Raw genomic sequence first — 24,722 nt, 5'->3', positions numbered from 1 at the left:
AATTAGAAACGAACAAGTAGCAAAAGTAAAAAAAAAGTAACCTATGTCCATGACAACTTAAAATGCTTTTCTAAGTAACTCTTGAGTCAAAAAGGACAGCAAGACTGAGATTGTAGAATATGTATAAACGCCCAACAGTGAGAACCCTATTTTTAAAAATCTGTGGAATGTAACCAAAGCTTCATTTAGAGGGGAAAAAAACAAAACTTAAATGCTTTTATGATAAAATAAGGTTGAAACTCAGTGAATTAAGCATCTAAACCAAGAAGCTGAAAAACAATAAATTAAACCAAAATGACCTAGAAGGAAGAAATGAATAAAGTTGAAAACAAAAACACACAATAATGAGACAAGTCCAGCAGCTGCAATAATAGAAATATTAAGCCGCAAACTGTTTCTCTGTGATCAACAAAATGGAAAAACCTCTGGCTAATCTGATTAGCAGCAGAGAGCAAAGCCACAAATAACCATTAACAAAGGTAATAGAAACATGTGTATGAACATTTTTTAAAATTTAAGAGAATTTGATACATACCTAATGTCAAAGAATTTGAAACTTGATGATTTTCTCGAAAATTATAAATTGTAAAAACTGAAGAAGAGGAAAAATACCTAAATAGACCAATAATGATAGAAGACACAGAAAAGGCTGTCAAAGATGGAATTCCAAATTACCAGAGAAAGAATGGATGATTTCAATAGGAGAGCTGTAATCACTCTCTGTCTATTCATTCAACAAATATTTGTTAAGTACCTACTATGTATAAGACACTGTTCTGGGCACAGCAGTAACCAGAACAGAAAAGGCCCGTGCCTTGGTGGAGCTGAGGGTCTAGCCAGGGGAGATGAGCAGCAGACAAACAAGCAGGTATGACAAAATGGGATACAGAGTGAGAGGGCGGAGGATCCTATTTTAAATGTAGTACAAGCACCACATCCAAACAGAAATTTATTTGGGTTAAAGATATAAACAGGACATATAAGCAAATCCACAAAAATGCCAGAACCACTAGAATATTATTATGATTTAATGTTGGAAAGTAACTTTCAAAGCCTGAACTGGACCTCACTGCTCTTACGGAAAAAGACTAATACATTTCACTACATGAAGATGTTAAGCACTACATATATCAAAAGGTCCCATCAACAGTTCCAAAGCAAATGACAAACCATGTAAAGATATTTGCAACATATATAAAACAGGGTCAGTCGCCACAACCTATATATATAAAAGCCTAAGCAACCATTATGACTGGGTGACCAGCTGGTAGCTATGACATGCACTGACCACCAGGGGGCAGATGTTCAATGCAGGAGCTGCCCCCTGGTGGTGACTGCACTCCCACAGCCAACCACCTGCTGCTGGCCAACCACCCATGGTCCCTCCCCCTGCCTGGGCTGGCCGGCCCCAATCAGCTCTGATACCCAGCCAGGCCGAGGGACCCCACCTGAGCACAAATTCGTGCACCGGGCCTCTAGTATATAATAAGTACCCATAAAACAATAAGACACACAGCTAATAAAATGAAGAAAGGAAATAAACAGACCATTATTCAAGAAATGAAAATGTATAATAAATATGCAAAAATGCTTGGCCTCATTAATAATGAAATGACATATGTTGAAAATCAATACCATCCTTCCTCCATTTGATTGGCAAGGAGGAAAATGACTGTTACCATCCAGTGTTCCAGAGGAGTGGCCAAAATTTATGTTGACCCAGTAGCTTTACAAGTGCACACACACAAATGTACACATCATTTTAGACAAACCTACACACAGATGTGCACATACTAGTACACATGACCACTGCAGCCATTGTTAACAGTGAACAATATAATATCCACCAGCAGGAATTAGGTTTAATAAGTAAATGATGATAAATCCACCATATGGGACAGTAATGAAATAGTAACTTTTCTGAATTAAAAATAAACATATACCATCAATAATAGAGATTCATTATGACTTTATGTGTTGAACATGGGGTTCAATGTTTCTCATGGGTGAGCTCCCTGACCCCTCTCAGCCTGCTGGGTGAAGGCAGCCCCATTTCCCACACGAGATTCAGCTAAGAGACCTGACAGGTGGTGAACCTGGGTCCGACTCCAGAGCCGGCACATTTCACGGTGGCACACAGTTTCTCTCAATGGGATGCTGTGAAGAAAGGGGAAAAGCAACATCACAGGCACACACATATCTGTGTAGCTGTGAATGCTACCAAGGACCTGGAGGCTAACCACCCAGCTGTCAGCTCACCCAGGGGCAGGAATGCGGAGTGGGTGGGGTTTGGAGCCTGCATTTTCTTCTTATACATTTCTATAGTGTTGCTTGCTATTGGTTTTTTTACAATAAGCATGTATCACTTTTATTGTCAAAAATGATATAAAAGTGTCTTATGTTTTGAAAACAGCTGAACTAGGGCAAGAGGGGCCCATCTCCAAGGTGGCCCCTCCCAGAGCAGGAAGCACCAGGGCCAGCTCCTCTGCCGGCCCCACCCAAAACCACAGCGGGGAGGCCCGTCCCCCCTTCCCCCCCTGCTCTCAGCTCCCCGTGAAACCAAAGCATCCCAGCATGTCCTCTGCTGGCAGCGGGTCAGTGCCCCACATCCTGCCCGCCCGGGCACTAGGGTTGTCATCACTGCAGGGGAAGTTCAGCTGATGAGGGCTTGAAGAAAAACCCAGCTGCCCTCAGGGGCTTGCCTCACAGGGTCACAGCACAGCCTTTCCCAGGGCTGGCAAGGAGGCGGTGGGCCTCACACCTGGATCCAGAGAAGGTGGGTGAGGCCGGTTCCAAGGCCCAGCCTGCTCTTCTGACAGCAGCCTGTCCCTGGGCTGTGAATGGGACATCTGCTGATGGGCCGGCACACGGAGAAGCTGAGTTTGATCTGCTTAGGGTAGGACATTGTGGGGTGAATCTTTCTATTTTAATTTTTATTTCTGCTATTGTGGTCTATGGATCAATAAAAAAGACACACAAACAAACAAAAACAACAACCCAAGACACTAAACACATATGGCAGAGTCACACGGAGTAATCAATCTCCGTGGGTCACGCTGGGCTACCCAGCAATGGGAGGGGACGTGCAGAGGATCACTGGCATCCCTCCTTGACCCTGCCCCAGGGAAGCAGCATGGACAGCACACAGAGTCAGCCCTGACATCAGAGAACTTGGGTTCAGATGCGGGTTTCACCCATTAATAGCTGTGTGGCCTCAGCTACATTACTTCACCTCTCTGAGCCTCACTCTCCTCATGAGTAAAAAGTGAAGCATTCCACCCCTCCCTGGGTTTGCTGTGTGGATGGGAGGAGACGAAGTGTGTGAGAGAGCATGCAGGAGGCGCTCAGTAAATGCCCACGCTCTTCTTCAGTGACCTTCCAGGTCACGCTCCCTCTGTCCGTCTCTCCTCTGTCTGGCTCCTGTTTAGGGGATGGCCCTGCGAGCTTTCTTGCCTCCTTGCCTGGGGGTCAGGCTCAGGGTCTCACCTTCCTGGGGTGCTTGTGTTTGTGTCAAATGCCTGCACTTCAGGCTGAGAACGCTGCACAGACACTGGGCAGCCTGGAAGCTGCCTCTGGCTCTTTGGTTCCTGGCTGTGTTCTCCACCAAGCATCTGCTCCCTCCCATGGAGTAGGGTGTCCTAACTAGGCCAGTGGGCAGAGAGAGAGAGGCAACGCAGCTCAGAGCCTTGCTGTGGACAGGCCATGCTTGGCGACTACCTGGGAAATGTTTTCCAGGAAAAGCAGAGTTTTTAAAACAGAGGCTGGTGACGCATTTCCATTTGTATTGAGAATTGAAAAAGAGGAACTTCAAGTGCAGGGTAATGGATTCCATTTAGTGAGAGGCAGAAATATCCAGCCCCATCACTCTGCACTGGGATTAGGCAGAAAACATAGTCATGGTTTTCAGGCACTGCAGGGAAGGGCGAGAGAGGCACTGAAAAGCGTGAGGAGGGCACCAGCCCAGGAGTCTAGAGAGTAAAGAGCAGCAGGAAGGGGAGGTACAGATGAAACCCCAGGGGCTGTGTGAGAGGTCGAGGTGCTGAGAGCTGCCAGGGCTCAGACAGGGCTCGAGGATTGGTTTCCTGCCATACCAGGCCACGCCTCACAGTGGCCCTCTCTCACCGGAAGTCTTTCTGGCAGGAGAAAGCCCGCTGGATTGGCCCACACCTGAGGTCCAGCTGCCTCCTTGGACAAGACACTCCCTACCACTGGGCTAGACCCCAGGGTGCAAAGGGGAAGTAGACTTGGCTCCTGCCTCAGGGTACTATAGATCTAGAAGGAAAAATGGGTCAGAAAATCAGTGATTATAGCCCTTTCTCCCAAGAAGCCCCAAACTTGGGCTACTTGCCCCCAGGAAGGCTCAGAACATCTCCCCAGTTTGTAGAGAGAGGCAGGGCTAAGGAAGGAAACCAACATTTGCTGGTGCCTACCATTCGCCGGTGCTGGCCCTGTATTATCTCATGGTCACACTGCTGGGACGGGCAGGTGAGCAGACAGCTGAGGACATGCAGAGCAGGAGAGCCCAGGCTCCGGCGTTAGATACGACGACTAGTTTCCGTTGCTGTGTGGCCTCAGCTAAGTTGTTTAACACTTCAAGTCTCGGTTTCTCATCCCTAAAATGGGAACACAAGTTGACTCTATTATTTAATTCTTGCAGTGACCCAATACATACCCCGGGTCAGTGCAAGAATTAACGGAGTCAACTTTCCAAGACAATGACTTTCTCCCTCTTTTGGCTATTTCTGACCTTTCAGCTTTACTTAGATGTACAATGATTTTGTCTTCTAAAACGAAAATTCCAGGTCCCATAACAAGACTGTCACAACTTATTCACAGGGAGGACACAAATAAAAGTGGGTTGAGACGCGGAGACCCCAGGAAGGCCGAACCTCCACCAGGGCCCACGGCGGGGATGGGCAGGAATCAATCCTACTGAGGAGACTGTGAAACTGGGTGTGTGTTTGGAGGGAGAATTGCTTTTGGCCCCCACATGGCTGCTTCCTTAGCTCACAGGGGAGGCTGGTGGCCCAGGGCCCTCCAGGGACCCAGCCAAGCTTCTGGTCTGGATTCCAACCTGCCTCACTCGTGGCCAGTGCTGCCCCTCCCCCACCCGGCTCAGTCTCTGAGACAGAAAGGGCTGTGCCAAAGGAAACTCTTCGCTGCTGAGCCCTCCGGGTCTGCTCTGCTGTTCCTTTTTTTGGACTTTGTGGCTGTTCGAGTGGGTACCTCTTTCCATAGAAAGTTTCCATTGCATCAGTTATTTACATTGTCACCACCTATATGCAGGCTGTTTGGAATCAGTGAACCAAATCGGGCCCTGTGGGGCCCCTCACGACTTGCAGGGGTGAGGAGCATGTTGGTCAGCCTCAGGCAGGCAGTCCCACGTTCTGGGTTGTCTGACAGGTGGGAGGAATGGCCCAATCTGGCAGGGCCACCTTTCATCCGCCCAGTCCCTTTAGGAGCCATCTTTTTTAGATGAGATTTAAGAGCAGCGGCTCCTGGGTTCGAATTTTGACTGTTCCACTTCTTAGCTGTGTCACCAGGGGCAGGTTACTCACCTAATATCTCTGGGCCCCAGTGAACTGATTTGTAAAGTGGGAATGACAGTAGCATCTGCCTGGAGGGAGGGGAGGCGCTCAATCAGTTAATCATATCAAGTGCTTGGAACAGGGCCTGGCCTAAAGCCTCAGTAAGTGTTGATCAATATGGATGGAATCCTCTTCTATTACCTTTGCCAAGACCCCAGTGATCAACCCCTTCTCTGGACCGATACACACAGCATCTGTGTTCACTCTCTCCATACGGCCCGATAAACTGTCCTGACACTCAGCTCCCACCACAGCCCTCCCTGTCCCAAATCCTTCAGTGGCTCCTCCTGGAAAGTCCTCTACACTGGGATGTCCTTCACGAATATGCCAGGCTGCTTCTGACGGCAGTGCTCCTCTACAGAGCCCGCTTGCGTCAGCCTCCCCTGCTCCGAGTTTTCGTGCCGCCCTGCAGTCCTCGCTGCCTGGAAAGCTTGTCTCCATTTCCCTGTGGCCAAATCCAACCACATCCACCATGCGAGCCAGCTCACGGGCCACCTCCTCCACAAAGCCCTCCGGGCCCTATGTTCTCAGGCCAGAAATGATCTCTCCTTTACAGCATCTGGTCTCTTTATTGTGGCATCTACCTTCTCACCCCGTGTGTGGAATATAACACACGCGAGTGCTTGTTGGCATCACAGGCAGGCAAACCACACGATCTTTGAGGACAGGACACGGATGTGTGTGATTCATCTCTGTATCACTCACAGAGCCTTCAACATAGTTGGCGACAATACATGAGTGAGTAAACACTGAGTTCTCTCAATTTACTACCCCTGGGTGACAGGGGAAAATATCTGTAGGTGTGTTGGTGAAGATGAATCAACAGCCCAGCAGCATCCATACCCTCTTATTGGTTCTTCTTGAAGGAACCAGCAGACCGGGGTGTCAGCCAAAGGGCTCACAGTCCCATCCATGGCTGAGTCCCAGATGAACATCTCAGCATGGGGCCTTGGAAGTCATCCCAGGAACCCTGAGAAGTCCAAGAGACATCGCTGACCTCCCTTCTCCCTCACCCCCACATTCCTTGTCACCCAGTTCTCAGTGAATCGGCTCTGTCAGTGTCTCTCCAGCCTAAGCCCCTTTCCACTCCAGGCCTCTGGGTCCTCTCTCCATGCTGCACAGAGTGGCGCTTCTGCAGCACTGAGCATGCTGCTCCTTCACCACTTCCCATGCTCGCTGACCGCCATCAGCAATCCAGACTCCTTAGTCTCTGCCCATGTGACCACGTGACCTTCCAGCCTCACCCAGCTCCTGACACTCTCCCTCAACCTTTCCCTTCCACTGCCTGATAATTCTGAACATGCGGCCTTCCTCCCAGGCCCCAAACCCTTGTTCACAGTCCCCACTCTCAGGAAGTTCCTTCTTCCCCTCTGCCCAGCAAAGTCCCACCCATCTCTGCAGGCTCAGCTGTGGCAACCCGGCCTCCTGCCCCAGCCCCCGTCATTCAGGGACCTGGATCACACTCCTTTCTCCCAGACCCTCTACCCAGAGCCTTGCTGGGACACCGACCACACTGCACTGTGACAGGAGCCTCCTCTTGTCCGTCCTCCCTGCAGAGAGCGAGTGCTTCAGGGCAAGAACAACATGTACTGTCTGTGTACCTCCAGTGCCTATTAGCACAGTGCTTGGCATGTGGAATGAGTGATGAACAACAGCGAATACCGCCACTGGCCTGCCTTCCCGGGTGTGGTCCCTGACATCACCACACTCAGGAACTCACTTTCCAGGACAAGCAACAGGTGAAGTTGCCAAACTGGCAGGTCCCCAGTCCACCCAGACCAAAGGGTTTTCCCAGGGGAACTGCATTCTCTCTTTGGGCTGTAGCCCCAGGACCCTGAACAGCCTGATGCTGAGTGGCCTGGGAATCAGGAGATCGGCCGAGGATTTGGGGCATATCCAAGAGGAGGGCATTTCACCTTCATGCTATTGCCGTCCTCCTGGCCACTCTGCCCACTCCTGGCCCAGACTGTGTCCACCTTCCTATCATCTTACCCTCACCGGGGCCACACTCCTGCTTCCTTACCAGGCAATCTCTGCCTACCGTCCTTTAAACAGCCAAACTCCCAGAACTATGGGGCTGGCAGGATGAGGGATGGCAGGACGTGGGGTCTGACCCAGCTCTGGCCACGTGACTGAGAATAAATCATGTTCCCTTACAGGCCTCAGTTCCCCTTTCTGTCAAACCAAAGACCAGAATATGCCCATCTCTAGGGACTCCTTCTGTTCAAACTCCCTGTTGAGGAGCTGATTTACTTACCAGCCAGAATAATTCTTCCCAATTAAAGAAGAACAAGCAGAGAGAACCATGTGTCTTTGTCAGCTCCTTCAGAAAGCCAGCATGGGTCTCTAGCTCTGGAAATTTATCAGATGCCCTTTCAATCCTGGAAGGAATGCCTTCATTTGGTGGCAATTTCTACATCCTATTAGCCAGGGACTCAAAACACCCTTGCACACCCATTCCTTTTGGTCGATTTTAACACTGGGTCAGATGGGCCTTTCTCATTCTCATTTTTGACAAAATGAGACTCAGGGAGGTGAGTGGCTTGTTCAAGCCCCAGCTAGTGTGTGGGAGGGTGGCGCTGGCCCCCTGAGGTCACACCCCAGCTGCCCAGGAGCTGGCCTCACCCGGCAGGCAGGACACACTAGTGGAAGAACAGCACCCCCGTCTCCCTGAGCCCTTCCACGTGCTTCCTTCATGCACGGGGAAGCGCCCAGACAGGTAGGAGGCACAAAGGCACACAGTGCGCTGGTGGGAGGGAGATGCCTGGTTCCTAGAAGCCAGGTTCCCTCCAGGCCCAACGTTCCAGAGAGAGGCAATGCCGAGAGCTGGGCTCTGTGCAGGCAGACAAGCTTCCTTATTTCTGAAGGCTCCAGCCCCTCTGCCGCACAAGCCTCCTTGCCTTTGAACCCCGTCCAGAACAACAGAAGCTCTGCCTCCCGAGAGAGGGCCATGCCTCACTCCTCCTGGTCTCCCAGGCCATTCGGAGCTCAGGGCCCCTCCTCTGAGACTCCCAATAAGGACGGACTATGTCTTCTCTGGAGAGAGAGCAGGGAGGTCCCAGAGCACTAGGAGAGGAGATAGGGCTGCAGTGCTGGGCCTCTCTAGCCTGGCTCTCCCCAGTTGTTACCCATGGTCTTGTGTTGTTACTTTGAGGACACTGGTCCTGTCTTCCAAGGTACACTGTAAACTCTTAAATGGAGACCCTGCAGTAGGACCTCCACATGTACCTGTGCAGTGTACAGCCTGTAGCGCCATCCGCAGCCCATGACTTCTGACCATCCCCTGCATAGCATCTATCGCCACTGCAGTTAAAGCACTAGTGCCTCATCACTTAGTCTCTCTCAAAGAATATGAATTCTCAGCGGAGGACCAGGCCCTGTCTGTCTTGTTATCAAGTTGTAGCCCAGCCCCTAACACAGCATCAAGAAACATGTTTTGGAGAAATAAACTCATTCAGCCACTCTCTCGTGCATTTAGTTGGAAGGGAAATGGACCAGCCCCAGAGCTGAAGGTGAGAGCTGTGTTCTGGTCCCAGCTCACCCCTAGCTCCCCATGTGTCCTGACTAAAGGCATCTCCACTCTCTAGGCCCCAGTTTTCTCCTCTGTACAGTGGAGAGCGCGGTTAGATTTCCTGCACCATATCTGCATGATGCCGAGGGGGAGGACCTCTTTACATTTTGCAGCCTGGGCACCTCATTCACCTCCCCCATGTCCTGAGCCTGGTTGTCCATGTTTCCTCTAGGTTTCGCCCAGGTCTAGGCATGTGGGCAGAGCCAGTAAGGCAAGGGGAGAAGGACTCCCAGGCAGGGGGGTGACAGTCACAGCAGGAGAGGTGTTGTTACTCCTAACTGCATCTCTGGAGAGCAGAGTGACACTGAGAGGGATGCTCACCCTGGACAGCAGTGTGCTCAATGGGCTTGCACATCAACCGCTTCACCTCCAGCCTGTACACGAGAGAGGAGCGAAGTGACCTGCCCAAGGTCAGAGTTACCAGGTGCCACAGCCAGGATGCAACCCTGGGCCCCGTGCTCAAGTCAAGGCCTTTCAGCACACAACGGAGTGTGGCTCCCACATGTCTGGGGCACAACTAGTTCCAAGCGGCAGAAGCCACTCATTCCTCATCTAGATTCTGGCAATGCCTGCTGTGTGGCCCTATTCGTCTTCTCAAGGGGCTGCTGGTTGGGTGGGCAGGGAGAGGGGAAGCAGCATGCTGGTGGTTAAAGCTCAGACAATGCAGGGTCCCCAGAGCCACAAATACCTCAGGAGGGGCACAAAGTGTCAGAGGGAAAAGCACTTACTTAGGGCGGATGGGCAGGGGACCTGAAGCTCCAAAGGGCTTATGGAGGGAGATGGGGGCAGCATTCCAGGCTGAGAAGATGGCATCGGCACAGGAGACCCTGCTCAGGGCTCTGCAGAGCGGGGTGCTCACTGAGGGGAGGCTACCTTCCCCCACAGGCAGGGAACTGGCCAGTGGAGGCCTGTGCCCAGGGTGAGGCACCAGCAACCATCAGATCTCAGGAAAATAAGGAACATGCCTATAACTCTGCTCTCTGAGGACCTCTCCCCATTAGTGTACTGCCTGCTGCTGTCGTAACACATTACCATCCTACTTAGTGGCTCAGAACAACACAAATGTATTCAGTCTGAAATGGGTCTCACTGGGCTGTAATCAAGACGGTGGCGGGCCCCACTTCTTCTGGAAGCTCTAGGCAGAACCTGTTTCCCCGCCTTCTCCAGCTTCTAGCGGCTGCCCGCATCCCTCGGTTCATGGCCCCTTCCTCCATCTTCAAAGCCAGCCGGCGGGGGAGCCGTCCTCACACGGCGCCACTGACACCGAGTCCCCTTCCACTTTTAGCGGCCCTTGTGACAGCATTGGGCTATGGATAATCCAGGGTAGTCTCTCTATGTTAAAGCCAGCTGATGAGCAACCATAGGTCCATCTGCCACCTTAATTCCTTGGCCATGTGAAGTAATGTGTTCACAGGTTCTAGGAATAAACATGGGGACATTTTTTGGAGGCCACTATTCTGTCTACCATGCTGCAAGGAACACATTGCTCCCACATGCGGCTTCAGGACAAAGGCAGAGAGAGGGGAGATGGGGTGGTGTGTGGTGGGGGTGGGGGTGCGGGTGGGGAGAGAGGCAGGCAGACACTCACCCCCTACTAGCAGCGGCGGCAGCTTCCTGGCTGCCTGCTTACTGTACATCTCCCTTGGAAAACTCATGTTTCCACGTTGCACCGGGCACGTGCAGTTTCCACAGTGACTGCAGGAGCAGAGCCAGAAATAACCCCACTGAGATGGAAAACATCGCTTCCTCGGTGCTCCACTTGCTCTTGCACACACACTCCCCGTCACACGCATGCACTGTGGGCACGGGGGGCTCAGGCGGCCTTCCAGGGCTTGCTGATGCCTTGGGGTGCGCACCTCTTGCAGCTTGGCTCCCGGTAGGGGAACCCAGGTGCATGGGCTTGCCCCCAGGGGTCTGACTGCCAGGCTGGGCTGGGCACCCTTGCTTCCCACCATCCTTCGTTAGCCTCATCACCATGAGCTGCGGGTCCTTCCACTGTCCCAATTCTTTCTTCTCTGACCTCTTGCCACCAAGCACTGGGATCCGAAGGACACCCCCCTGTGCTGGAAGCCACGATGTCCTCATTTCACCCCCCCCCTCAGGCCTCTAGGAAGTGACTGGCCCTGCCCTGTGGCAGCTGAGCCCACAGAGGGAAGCGGCCAGGGCCCACTCTCGAGAGCCCAGCTGTTCCCTGCCCTGCCTTTTCCCTGGGGATTGGGGGGGTTGGGGGGAGCCCTCCCAACCTGTTTTGTGCTCCTGCCCTGGGAGTCCCACCAGGGAGGCTCAGTCCAAGCCCTGTCTCTTCCCAAAGCCCCCTCACCCCAAGGGAGTTTTCCTCTCTGAACTAGATCTTGCCCCTTGTAGGGGCTAAAACATTTGCTGAAATATATAGACCCACAAATGTCTGGGCCTCACTGTCCGTACCACTCACGCGCATGGCATGGTGTCTTTAGGGCCTGGGAAATCTCTGCCATAATTTCTCTCGTGTTATATCCTATTCTGTCAAAGGAAGGCAAGAGTCACCACACCTTCCACATGTTGGGCACTGTGCTGAATGTCTCGCATGCATTAGTTTATTTAATCCTCACCCCAACTTAACCATCCCCATTCTACAGAGAAAAAACTGTGACTCAGAGAAGGCAAACATCTTGCTCAAGGTTACACAGCCAGAAAGTGGTAGAGCCCAGACTGCACCCCCTATGCCGGACTCCAAAGCTGAGGCTATAGCCACTATGTCATGTTGGGGGGCAGGAGGGGAAGGAGGTACATGGATGATCTTTGCTAATGCTAAATGACATGTTTCCAAAGTGCCTCCTAGAAAGCACTGAGACATGCAAGGTGTCTCCACTTTTTTTTTTTTTTAAATCCTCACCAGAGGATATTTTTCCATTGGTTTTTAGGGAGAGGGAAAGAGAGAGAAACATCAATGTGAGAGAAACACATCAATTGGTTGCCTCCTGCAGGAGCCCCGACCAGGGCCCAGGCCAGGGCAGAGCCTGCAACCCGGGTATGTGCCCTTGACTAGAACCGAACCTCTATCCACTGAGCCCAATCAGCTAGGGCAAGGTGTCTCCACTTTTGTCCCTTTGTACATGTCACAATTCAGTGGAAGATTTTATTTGGGCTGAAAAGAAGTGAGGGTTGAGGGATACTCTGCCATTTAAAAAGTTTGGGAATCACTGGACCAACAACAACCCCAAGGCTCAAAAACAGATGTGACCCGCCCAAAGGCCCGGCCCCTGGGGCTGGAGCTGGAGAGCTCCGCTTATTCCCTGCTCCTCAAGGGAACTTCCATTGATTCTCCACTCAGCCCTCCGTGCTGCCTGGCACAGAATTTGGAATCAGTGTGGTGTGGGTCATGGCTGCTGCTTCCTCAGAGCTGCACCTGGGCCGGCCTGGCAGGGCAACCACCAGTCTCTGCTTCCTCGCCTGCAGAGCGGACGTCTGCAAGCCAGCCATGAGAATGGATGGTGATCACTGACAGCAGCGCTCAGCCCTGAGCTGCTGCGGCAGAGATGGAAAGAGCCCTTCACTTAAAATCAAAAGCCTCCAGCAAAGTCCCAGCTTTGATTCACCACTCCCACTCCTAGCCTTGAGCCACCCACCTGACTTACTCTGAGTCTTACTCTTGGAGATAAAAATGTCTCCGGAAGGGGTTGGTCTGCATTGGAAATGAGGTAACTCATAGACATTCTGCAGGCACCAGCATTCCCTGGGCTGTGGAATCCCAGGCTCCACCCTGTCCCACTGAGGGGCAGGGCCCAGGAATCTGCATTCTCCCCAAGGTTCCACCCCTCACCATAATTCCGTGGCAGGCAGTCAACAGGCCACACTTTAAGAAATCACTCTAGAAAGTGCTAAATATGTGTTTGTTAAACAGACGAATCCCTGAACATCTGCTGAGTTGCACGTGGCTCAGGAAGACATGGGCCAGAGGAAATAAGTAATTTTCTCCAAATACATTTCCTGTGAAGTCCAAGTGATGGGAATTGGGTTGGGGCTTCTAGGACTGGGAGGGTGATGCAATCACAGCTCCCTCCCCCGGGGAGCAGAGCATGAGCTCTTCCCGCTAGACACGTAGAGACCTGGTCCGAGGGTCATGCCCAGTGGCTCAGGATCAAACATTGGGGGGGATGTTCAGGGGGCTCCCTAGAAACTAGTTCCAGATCCTGTTCTCTTCAGCATCTTCATGCAGAAAGGAAAGAAAGAACTGAAAATATGCTCATTAAATCTGCATCTGGCACCCAATTTGGCAGGGTTGCCAAAATTCTGTAAGACTAGAATTAAATTAGCAAATTGGAAGTAAAATGATTTTAAGCAGACATGATGGAATTCATCAGGGCCAGGTGGAAGCTAGTGGGGGGGGGGCGGTGCCCAGAGAGCCCGCATGCCCAGGGGTGGGAAAGCATGGCCCTGAGCAGAAGCAGAAGAGAAACAAATCAGTGAGCAGACCTGACCCAAATGATGCGATTCACCCTGGGAATGTGCTGATGAAAAAGCCAGCCCCACACTGAGAGGTGGAGAGAGGCTCCTTGGGGAGACAGGAGGCACGGCTGACAGCAACCAGTGAAAGATAGCAGCCATTTAAAGGGGTACGACCCGGCTGGTGTGGCTCAGTGGTTGAGAGACAACCTATGAACCAGGAGGTCTTGGTTCAATTTCCAGTCAGGGCACATGCCCGGGTTTTGGGTTCGATCCCCAGTAGGGGGCGTGCAGGAGGCAGCCGATGGATGATTCTCTCAACATTGATGTTTCTCTCTCCCTCTCCCTTCCTCTCTGAAATCAATAAAAACATATTTAAAAAATAAAAAATAAAATAAAGGGGCACCAAGAAGAAAGGACCCAGTGAAGTGCAAGGAAAGGAGGCAGGGTGGCTCCTCCAGACCGGGCAAGCAGTTGGTGTGCTGGCAGGGCTGTAAGCACCACAGCACGTTGACTGAAGTTGGGAAGTGGGAGTGTGGGGAGGAACACTGGGATGGACAGGGAAGGGGGCAGCGGGCGGCACAGAGTCTATGGAGGGAGAAAGAAGAGGATGAAAGCATTTGTGGGCACTTACTAGGCATCAGGCACTGTGTTAGGTGTTTGTCAAACGTTATCTCATTTAATCTTCCCAATAATCCTGCACTGTAGAGCTTAGTCTTTGCTTTTCATTGTCTGGGGCTTTCTTTTTTGTTTCCTTTGTTTAAAAAATACATTTTTTGAATAAGGAGGCATTTAAAGTGAAAAGTGGACAAACCCCCTTCTCGCCCAGATGAAGCTGACACTAACAGTTCCCTGTATGTTCCCACACTGCAACCGTGAACACGGAAACATATCTACATGTGCACACACATATGTCATTGCTACTTGTTCTGCATAAAAATGGGACTGTATGAACCATAGCACACACGAACCCTTTTCCAGTTGAGAATATGTTACAAATGCCTTCCCAGGCCAGGATCTGCTGATTCACTCCTTTCTTTTTGAATGGCTGCAAAGTACTCCATGGCAGACATGCACTGTAAGTGATGTAAGCCCTGCCACTGTTGGCCATTGAGGTCATTTCTAATTTCTCTCTGCTGCGAACAATGCTGCAAGGGAACACCCTTCTACGTGTTTAGCTTTGTGTACGCTTGTTTTTCCATAGCTGGGGGGTTGCTGGCTCACAGTAGGCATGTGCATTTGTATCAATTTTCATTGATACCAACTAGGCCCCTGGGCCCTCGCCAGCACCAGATCTTCTCCATCTTTTTACAGTTTTGCCATCTATAAGCATTTTCACTTATAATCCTTCCCTTCTTAGCAGCAAGAGCACTGGTCATGGGTTTATGGGCCTTTCCACTTCTGTGAACTACCTGTTTATATCTTTTGCACACTTAAAAAAAAAACTTGGCTGTTGTGTTAGTTAGTTGATAAAATTCTCATCATAATAACTAATACAAAGCACCAGGCACTGTTGTAGGCTCCCCACAGGCTTCATAGCACTGAATGAAAACCATGTTCATGGCTGAGGAAAGGGAAACTTGAAGACTTCAAATCGCTTGTCTGAGGTCACACAGGTCAGATGACAGGCCAGAGTCTGAGGGCCTAGCTGAGCCAACCATGTCATCCTCAAAGGAGATGCTTGTGAGGTTTCCTGCGCCCCCCAGCTGACCCGAAGAGAAAGAAAATCCCTCTTACGTTTCCCCTCTTCCTGTTCCTTGCTCTTTATTTGTAGAGTCTTCATGAACACACTGTTCTCATATGCCAGGTAAGGAAACTGAAGCTGTCTCTGACTGTGGCAATCGTAAAATGGAATGGACCCTGCACCTTCGATGGGATAGCCACATGCTTGGGGACATGCTCCAGGAGCAAGGAGCAGGATTTGGTGGGGGCAGCATTTACTCATGGGGGTAAGAGTCAGGAACGTGGAGACTGAGGTGACCCAGTCTGTGAAGGGATTCCAAGGGCAGGCAGGAATTTACAGGACTCTGCCCAGGGACAACGCGGGGTGGGGACAGGCCAGGACCAGGGAGTGGGGCGAAGGTCAGCCTATTTAGAAATTGTCATCAAATCAAAGTGTGTTCTTACCTAACTGGGCATGTCCCCTGATCGTGCATCCAGACCAGTAAAGACGCGCACCTTTCAGGGTGACGAGCACACCTGTGTAGATGGAAGTGCTGGGAGAGCCCTCATGCGAAGCCACACTTGACAAAGGCAGAATTTTGGCCTTTAGTGGTATTTTTCAATGAGGTTCTTTTTTAGCTCTGAAAACACCAATGTCACATGTGGGTTTCTGGGTTAGAGACCCACCACTGAGCTGTCACATGAGCTTGGTAATACTTCTGTCTCCCATGAGCACAGCGCAGGGGGTGGGGGAAGGATCATTTGCATGCCAGTTGACATTTTTCTTCTGAGAAAAAAGAAATTAAGTGAACACAATAGGAACAATGTGAGAAACTGACATGCTGAACTGACATGCAGAAATAAATTGTAGAGTCACAATTTAGCATTCGTTTTGTTTGTTTCAGCTTTGACCTCAGATAACTTTAGTGTTTCCCAAAATGTTTTTCTATAGAACTCTATTCCAGCTATTCTTTTTATGTACATGCATGTCCATATGTGTGCATCATATATATTATTAACATGTATATATTCTCTCATTCATATATGTGTATATATTCTCTAGTCAATCAAGATCAGAAGTGGCACACAAGATCTCTATCTACACACACCCACCCACACACACACACACACACACACACTTTCTAGAGACTTCCAATGCACTTTCATATATTACAGACCCAGAAGTCCTACAGTATTAGGGCCTTTAAACTTTCTCACATTTACTTGGCGGCAGCACTTCTATTTTCTCTCTATAATAACACATTTTTCCATCCTGCACACACTTGTGTTCTACAGAACACACCCTGAGAAATACTAGCAAGAACAGAGCCTGCTAAAAATAAAGAGCCCGTCTTGGAGTGGCTATCCTACTCTTAAATATTAAATGTGTCTAGTAGACCATGAGAGTGGTTTCCTGCCCACCTGAGCATCTTTGTCTCACCCACATTTCAAGGGGACACCCAATGCCCATATGCTAAGCCCTTGGAAACCATTAGGAGGCCAGGTCACCTAGACAGGCTCAGCTGTGTCTCTCAGCAGCTTCCTGGTGAACCTGGGCCAATCTCTTGCTCTGGGCTCAGGGGTTTTCAGCCAGAGGGTCCCCAGAGGCCCACCTAAGCTAGCTCACTTGTTTTGTGAATGGGGAATCACTGCACGGAGGGACCAAATCTTGGAATCCCTTGACCTTGGCCTCTTTCCTTCATTCCAGGAGACACCCCTCCCTGGTTTTCAATATTTTCTGCCATAAAAGAAAACCAGATTACTGTTAATGTCATTCCAGTTCTCTAATTCTATTCTCACCACCTCGTACCACTCCTTCACAGACATTAGTCACTACGATTCATACGCCACATGATGTGGCTCTGCCGATAAAGCTCAATTCCAAACATCTGTCTGCCAGGGCACCGAGTGAAATGAGTTGGTGAACTTCCATCACATGGAATAGCAAAAGTATAGGTTATGGAAACTCACTTTGGGGCAGTCCCCGAGGAGAGACTTCCAGGAACACATTCCTACTAAGCGTGGTTACAAGCATTGGTGTATAATTTTGCTCCTTCTCACACAGGCACCTCTAGATCACATGCTTGGGATGGCTAGTAGCAGTAGGAATTCAATTACTTAATGACCCCGTATGGCTTTCCCAAGTAACCCTGAGGAGGCCAGCTCATTGGAGTGTATGTGGAGTGGATTTATTCATTTATTTTAAAATAAACTTTTCACTTTGGAATAATCTTATATTGACAGGAAAGTTGCAAAGATCAATAAGAGAGTTCTCAGATACCCTTCACCAAGCTTCCTTTAATGTTAACATCTTACATCACTAAGGGACATTTGTCAAAACTAAGAAATGGATACTGGTATGTCCCATTAACTACACTACAGACTTTATTAGCATTTCACTGGTTTTTCCATGGATACTTTTGTCTTATCCAAGATCCAATCCAGAATCCCATATTGCATTTCGACATCATATCTCCATAGTCTACAGATTTATTTTTGTTTTCAATAAATAAATCTTTTCCTCAACTGCTGCAATGAGGCATGCTGAGCGCCTGGCTACCCTGTGAGGAGAAACATGGCATCTGATGGCAGTGGAGTCTGGGTTTGAGTGTCTCCTCTGCCCCTCCCTTGGGATGTGGTCCTGGGCCTGCCGTTCCATGTACAGGATTCTCAGATTCCACACCTGTGACATGGAGATGACAACTTCTACGTTGTTAGAGGGCTAAATAAGACAGTCCGTATGGACAGGCATTTTGAAGGCTTAGAGCCAAATCCACTGGGAGCCCTTTGGAGCTTGCTCTCATTGTTATTCATGTAGTGGTAGCCACGATCATGAATTAGACTCTTTTTCTGTATCTAAACCAGGGTCTGAGCTGTCCATGTCAGCCTCCAAGGAGACCTTTCCATAGACCCCCATGGACCCCACAGAGGAAGAAATGCCTACTTTAATTAGTCTCAGTTCTATACTTCCTTCATGTCTCTGCTCAAACGGTCACTTCATCACTTTCTCCAACCATCCTACACAGAGTCCTCTGAATCCCTCCCAGCCTTCTCCAACTTCTTACCCTGCTTTAGCCGCTTCCATGGCACCTGCCCCATCTAACATATCACACACTCACCCACCCCCTTGTTCCCGGCATGCCCCCAGCCCCCACTAGTGCACAAGCTCCAGGAGAGGACTGACGGTTGTGTTTAGGTCACTGCTGTATCCCTTTGTCTGGAACAGTGCCTGACACTTGGACAGTGTTCCAGGAAATGAATGACTGGACCCTGAGTTTTACTCTGCAACCTCTTGCCTCCATCCTAAAAACCTAAAAACAAACCCTTCATAGCCAAACACACTGTTAAATTCAAATGAGAGGGAAGCCACTTGAGAAACAGGTGGCTTTGAACTGTCTGGTCTTTTTTTTTTTTTTTTAAATCCTCACCTGAGGATATTTTTCCATTGATTTTTAGGGAGAGTGGAAGAGAGAGGGAAAGACAGAGAGAAACATCCATGTGAGAGGAACACATCGATTGGTTGCCTCCTGCACACACCTTGACAGGGCCCAGTCTGGGGAGGAGCCTGCAACCCAAGTATGTGCCCTTGACTGGAATCGAACCTGGGGCCTTTTGGTCTGCAGGCCGACGCTCTATCCACTGAGCCACCGCTAGGGCCTTCTGGTCTTCTTGAAGAAAAATGAAACACAGGAGAAATGCCCTTCTTTCAATTTTATTTCAGGCCATTAGTGTCCCTTCACCTGCCTCTTCTCCCATGAGCGGCTCTGCCAATTAGAAACCACAGTCTCTTCCTTGTCCAGAGTCTGTCTGCTGGCCTCTCCCCACAATCAATTCCTGGGCTGGGAGAAGCTGGTGAAATCTCCACATCCAGCTGGCCCACTCCCTCACTGTGGCCACTCAGCACTTGCACATCAAAGGCCTTCAGGCTTCTCAGAACAGGAAGAAAGCCAGGGGACCCTGCACATTGGCCTCAGTGAGGACACAGACTCAGAGAGGGCGGGAACTGGCAAATGCACACAGTGACCTAGTGGCAGGCCCAGGACAGAACCAGGGCTCCTGGCCCCGCACCCTGGTCCTGATAGCTCTTGGGCTAGACCCACTTCCCCAGGCCCACCTTTCAGCCAGGGCATGTGCTTACTCCCTTGAGCTCCAATCTGGCTGTCTGCCCACCTGCCCATTCTGGGTGCTTGAGAAACTTTGCTCCAAAAGCAGCAACACACAGGACAGAAGAGCCAAGAGGCAGACAGAAAGGAAATGGGGGTCACGTTCGCTGAGAGCCAGGTCTTCTCTATCATCTCACCTAACATAGTGCCCTGCAACGGAGGTGTCATAACCACATTATCTAAGTGAGGAAAAGGAAACAGAGAAGTTAAGAGATGCAGCAAATCACACAGCAAGTTTGTGGCAGAGCCAGCAGCGGAGTGGAGCTCCTACAGGTTCTGAAGCCCCCGTTCTCTGCCCGACCCCTCTGGTAGAGACCCTCAAACCTACGCAGCACCCAGAGATGAGTGGGTTCTTAAAACCACAAAAAATATTCCTCTGGTGAAGTAGCCAGAACAATCCATTCTAGAGGTGAGAAAACTGAGATCTGCAGAGGAAATGCAGCTTGTCCATGACCATGTAGCTCCTGAGTGGTCGGATCTGCTCAGCCGTGGGCAAACTACGGCCCGTGGGCCGGATCCGGCCCGTTTGAAATGAATAAAACTAAAAAAAAAAGACCGTACCCTTTTATGTAATGATGTTTACTTTGAATTTATATTAGTTCATACAAACACTCCATCCATGCTTTTGTTCCAGCCCTCCGGTCCAGTTTAAGAACCCATTGTGGCCCTCGAGTCAAAAAGTTTGCCCACCCCTGTCTAGACTCTGAGCTTGACCCAGAACTGAGCCCAGGGAAGGACTTAATCCACTGTTGTGAATAAATGAATGAATGACAGAGTAGGTTATAAGTACAGCCTCCTATGACTCCCACCAGCCAGCTGTTTCCCCTGTAACTGTCCTATACATCCGTCTTAGGAATGGGAGGCCAGGATGATGTAGGTGAACACAAGCCTGGACTAAGCACTGGCCTCCACACCTCACACTCCTCTCTCAGAGCCCATGGGTCTGTCTGAGGTATGGAAAGTGGTGTTGGCTCTGGTCCCTATTCGGCCCTCCACTCTCCATGAGAGCCAGAGCAATGTAATAAAGAGGAGTGGAAAAATGGCAGAGCAATTATTCTTTGGCCCAAGGATTGGTGTTTACAACAAGGAGTGTTCCCTCTTCTCAAAAGTCTGGCCTTTGGAGTAAACTGGTTCACTTGTATGTGTAGCAGCCAACTCACAAATGCTGCGGTTGCTTTTATTATCATTCATTTTTTCATAATAACAACTGAACCTGTTGTTTACTGTTCACCTACTATGTGCTAGGCACAGATATTTCATAAGCTGACATAGATATAGTCACCTGTAATCCATATAGCCACCCTGTAGGTAAGCGTGAGCATTCCCATAGTATAGGCAAGAAAGGTGAGCCTTATGAGAGGTAAAGGAACGTGGCCCAGGCACATGCTAGGAAGCAGGAGATGCAAACTCAGGTCTGTGGAGCTCCACAGCTTGAGCTCCTACTGTGTGGCTGGGGTGGGCCTGGGACAAGGCGGGTAGCACAGCTAAGGATGCATGAAAACTCGAGGCAGATGGAGGGCCTGCCAGAATTCCTGGGCATCCAGCTGGCTGGCTGCTCTTCCCCAGGTGACCTTCTAGCACCAGGTGTGTTTCCACATGCCCAGATGCCATCCTCAGAGGCTCTGAATCAGACAGTTGGGGTGGAACTTATAACTCTTCTGTTAAAAGCCCTCAGGTGACAGGAAAGGACGCCCTTGGTTAAGAATCACTGCTTTCAAATATCAGGAGGCCATTTTCTCACATCTACACCCTCTTCTAGAAGGTTCCAAAATGTTTCTTAAGAAATTCATGTGTTGGTTTGTAAAGAATACCATGTATCAGAACCCAAGACCTTATAATTCTAGGATTCTCAACAAAGCAACAATAATTCTGTTCCTCTACAAACGTGGTATGAAGATCTGTCTTTATTAACCATGACAATTATTCCCAAATAATGTGCTGTTTATGAAAAAGACTTTGGAGCACAATGTCTTGGGTTTGAGTCCTAGATCTGCCCTTTACTAATTGTGCAACCTTAAGGCAAGTCAATTCAACAACATAGTTATTCAAGGCCTACTATGTACCCACAAGCCCTGGGCTGGGAAGACAGAAGATTCAAAAGTGGACCAAAACAAAAAAGGAAAAGAAAAGAAAAGAAAAAGCCATGCTCTCCCTAGCTCTGAGTTTCTCACCTGTAAAATGTGAACCAATAGCCACTAAGCGCCTGGACATGCCAGGCCCCTGACATGCAGGTCTTCACCCCACACCCTGAGGGGTAGGTTCTCCGGAATCCAGCTTTGCGGCAGAGGAAGCAGGGATTCGGGAGAGGCAGTCGGGTGAGCCTGCAGCCACGTGTGGCAGTGTCTGAGCTCTCTCCACCTCCACCATCCCCCTCTGCTCCCACCCTCCCCCACTTGGCAGATGAGTCCACAGAGTGAACTGGATAATAGGAGAAAGTGCTCTGCAGCCGACCAGGAACTGCACAGATGTATGACATCATGGTTATTAATAATGGAAGCAGCACAACTAATTCACGACCCCTCCAGATGGACCACCTGAATTGTCGCGAACCTCCTGCAATCAGAGCATCCAATTCTATGTGGTAGAACTGGGAGGGGCCTGGGGAGTCCACCCCTTTCCTTGTTTAGAGGGGTGGGGGGAAGACAAGATGGGGAGGGCAGCCTTCTGACTTAGCAGAGGCAGCCCCACTCCCCAAGCCCAGAGGCACTGAGTTTGGCTTTAGTGATTGAACCGCAAAGATAATTAGGTCCCAGATCAGACAGCAGCAATTGCCCCCCACTCCCACCCCCTCCCCCTCACCCAAAGGGCACTGGTAAGGGAATCAGCAGTGAACTACAAGTCTACCTCTCCATGTGCACTCAGCCCAGCTCCTTCACGCCCCAGGGCCTTCGTACCTGTTGTTCTTCTGCCCGAATACGCTTTCCCCAAATCTTTGCACTTTTTCGTTATTTGGATTTCAGGATAAATATTAACTCCTCAGAGAGGACTCCCTGGGCCCCATCTTTAGCTTCCCCATTCATCTCTAACGTCCACAATGCCTCGTTTGAGTTTCTTCATGGCGTGCGACACTAGCATTATCTTGTTCGTTGCTATTCATGCCCTCTCTTCCCATTGGAATGCAAGCTCCATGAACAGAGGATTAAATAGCTTTTATTTCTAGAATTCCCAGGAAGGAGCCTAGGACCCAGCAGATACGTCACGAACATCTTCAGCGAATCTCCCTGGTTGCCGGCCTGGGTCACAGCCATCCTCACTTGCTCACTCACTCACTCACTCATTCATTCACTAAATGCTTATTGAACCTCTCCCCTGTGCCAGGCACTCTGCTAGGCACTGGGGATTCCAATCAAACAAATGAGACAAAGTCCTTGCCCTGACAGAGCTCTGATGGTTGAGTCAAACAAACAGTAGAAGCCAGAGCTGGAGCATCATGTGTGACCAAACAATAGCTGACCAAGAAAGACAGGGGATAGGTACGGCAGCAAATGGGAGAAATGGGGAAACACTGAGGAAATGCAAGGGTTTCTCACATGCTCAAAACTCATCTCCGGAGCTGGTGCCAGGCACAAGCTCTGTGGACCTGGGGATAAGGGGACATGCCCCTTGCCATGAGTGCCTCCTGGCTGCAGCCTAGAGCACAACAGGAGAGATGTGTGTGAGAGAGTATGACCAGGAGAGATGTGAATGTGTATAGGAGCAGGTGAGCGATTGTGTGTGCATATGTAGGAGCATGTGTGTGAATGAGTGCACAGGATCGACTGTGTGGGCATGTGTGAGAGTGTAGGGAGAGAGGGGCTTGCGTGAAGAGGCGGGTGTGTGAGCATGTAGGAATCTACCTGTGTATGTATGTGTCTGTGATGACTCTAGTACAGGGGTGGGCAAACTTTTTGACTCGAGGGCCACAATGGGTTCTTAAACTGGACCGGAGGGCCGGAACAAAAGCATGGATGGAGTGTTTGTGTGAACTAATATAAATTCAAAGTAAACATCATTACATAAAAGGGTACGGTCTTTTTTTTTTTTTTAGTTTTATTCATTTCAAACGGGCCGGATCCGGCCCACGGGCCGTAGTTTGCCCACGGCTGCTCTAGTACTATTACTTTCACTACAGATTCTACATCTGGTTGAACTTGACAAGCTGAAGTCCCCACAACAAGTGGCATTTAATTCATCCAATAAATTCACTCATTCACTAAATGCTTATTTAATTCATTCAAATACGAAATCATTTTATCATTTAATTCATTCAATAAGAAATCATTTAAATTCTTATGTTTGTCAAATTCATTCTGCAGAGTGTCCACATAAAGCAGCAACACTGGTTCCCAGAAGAGAATTCTCAACTTCTGGACCTAACTGACTGTGGTGAGAGCAGTGGACGACGCTGGGTTGTGGTCCCTGTTTTACTACTAACTATGGGTGACCTTGAGTCACGTGAGCTACTCAACTTCTCTAAGCTTCTGTTTGCTCTTCATTAAAGAAGGCAATTACAACACAGCTCTCAAAGTTTGATTGCAACTCTACAACACCGTATCATCGGTAGCCCCTGAAGCACTGCTTCCTGGAAGACCAAGCATGTGTAACTTGAAAAAGGTGTAGTGTTAACTAGGGAAATGTTGGGTTTGACAGAGTCAAGCATGTTTTTTTATTGCAGTACTTCTCAGAGCCTTTAATTTACCAATATCGATTGCAATAGTGAGCTTGCAGAATTTGCCAGACTTACTAGAACAGGGAAACCTTAACTCAAGGCACAGCTTTCAGAACGAATGTTCCACAGAACTCACTTTGGGGAATCTGCTAGCAGGCACACAGGACACATTAAGGCCCCTTTCTCGCAGATGACTGGACAGAAATGGTGTTCAGCCTCCCTAAGTCACAGAGCAGAGCCATGGAAAATACCAGCCCAAAAGCTTCTAAACCACAGTAACTGGCATGTGCACAGGGCTTTGCATTTACAAAACAGTTTCACTTATATGATCGCAAGTCTCCCTGACAACGTTCTCGGGAAGATCCTCATCCCCATTTTCAGATGACAAAATGCAGCCTGAAGAAATTAAGGAGACTGCCCAGAGCACTAAGTGATGAGCCCATAACTTGGCTTTATCAGTTTCCTGTGGCCTTGATTAAATCATCAATGAAGACATGAAGTGTTTTATAGATATAAGCAATTCTAGCCACTGCACAGAGCCCCTGAAAGATGCCGAGGATGACAACACCTGCACTTGCTCTACAGCCCCCACCACCCCTGTTGGGAGCCAGGTCCCCTGTACTGGGTAAGAGAAGGGGAGGGGAGGTTGCCCAGAGAAATGCCCATGG

The 24,722-nt window shown here is 49.6% G+C and overlaps 1 protein-coding gene across 6 annotated transcripts in view; it reads right to left on the bottom strand.

Moving 5' to 3' along the window:
- The window catches only part of HIVEP3 (HIVEP zinc finger 3), a 320,556-nt gene that overhangs the window by 78,572 nt on the left and 217,262 nt on the right, over positions 1-24,722 (bottom strand). Inside the window, exon 2 of one of the 6 annotated variants that reach the window (XM_036351228.1) lies at positions 15,709-16,030. The exons of 3 other annotated variants lie outside the window; for them this stretch is intronic. The gene's annotated coding sequence lies outside the window, so the exon portion shown is untranslated. Of the gene's footprint in view, positions 1-2,080; positions 2,284-4,430; positions 4,614-15,708; positions 16,031-24,722 lie in introns of those variants that run through there. 2 more of the 6 variants (XM_036351225.1, XM_036351226.1) reach the window with 2 other exon arrangements.

This window comes from Myotis myotis, unplaced genomic scaffold, assembly GCF_014108235.1.
Source record: "Myotis myotis isolate mMyoMyo1 unplaced genomic scaffold, mMyoMyo1.p scaffold_m19_p_2, whole genome shotgun sequence".
NCBI classification, from domain to species: domain Eukaryota; kingdom Metazoa; phylum Chordata; class Mammalia; order Chiroptera; family Vespertilionidae; genus Myotis; species Myotis myotis.
Note: the sequence above shows the minus strand (reverse complement) of the source record. Positions and strands in the feature narration are given on the sequence as shown.